Genomic DNA, 1030 nt, shown 5'->3' with positions numbered 1-1030 from the left:
CAAGTTCGGCCACAATAGGAATAAGGGTGAGAGGAGGTGAAATATAAAATGTCAAAAATGATGGGCAATGATACTGAAGCAATTATCTTAACAGGAAAGGGAGAGAGAGAGAGAGAGAGAGAGAGAGAGAGAGAGAGAGGAAATGAGAGAGGTAGAGAGAGAGTTTATCTGTTGTCATTCAGAGTTTTCCCAGGCAGTGCCGAGTTGGTCAGCTATTACATATAAATATTATATATATATATATATATATATATATATATATATATATATATATATATATATATATATATATATTATATATATATATATGGATATATATATATAGTGTATTATGTGTGTGTGTGTGTGTGTATGTATGTGTGTGTGTAACTAGCAAAACAATGGGCGCAAGGGATATAACAAGTGGAGAATGCTAAATACGAGAAAAACAGGTAATTGCGCACAGTCATAAACAGCAATGAGAGTCTGAATATCTATACATACTCATATATATATATATATATATATATATATATATATTATATATATATAATATATATAGTATGATATAATATATATATATGTTGTGTGTGGTGTGTGTGGTGTTGGTGTGTCTGTGTTTGTATGTGTATGTGTTTGTGTTTTGTACAGTTTTTTTAATACTTATATCTAAACCTATTTACTTTCTACTAAAGGTACTCTTAGGAAATATAAATGCCGTATTAATTTGGTTAAAATATAATAAATCACATCTAACAATTAGATTTAGATATTTGGTATATCGCTTCGACAAAGCTTTGTAATTTCATAAGAATACGCAATGTATCTTGCGACGAAAGTCGACTGTTGTTGTACTGATCTTTGAAAAGTCTGTAATCTGATTTTAACAAAAATAAGGGCATTTTAAAATTAATTCATTTGTTCCCCTTAACGTCTTAGTAAGGTTCGTAGTTGAGCAAAAATGCCACAAGAGATTTTATAATTGAATAGACCTATTTTGTACAATATTCGCTTAAAGTTTATAATTTAATGAAATTTCAACCGAGGATGT

The sequence above is a fragment of the Macrobrachium nipponense genome, chromosome 4 (genome assembly GCF_015104395.2).
Source record: "Macrobrachium nipponense isolate FS-2020 chromosome 4, ASM1510439v2, whole genome shotgun sequence".
NCBI lineage: Eukaryota > Metazoa > Arthropoda > Malacostraca > Decapoda > Palaemonidae > Macrobrachium > Macrobrachium nipponense.
The sequence above is the reverse complement of the archived record's forward strand: the minus strand, read 5'-3'. Positions refer to the sequence as shown.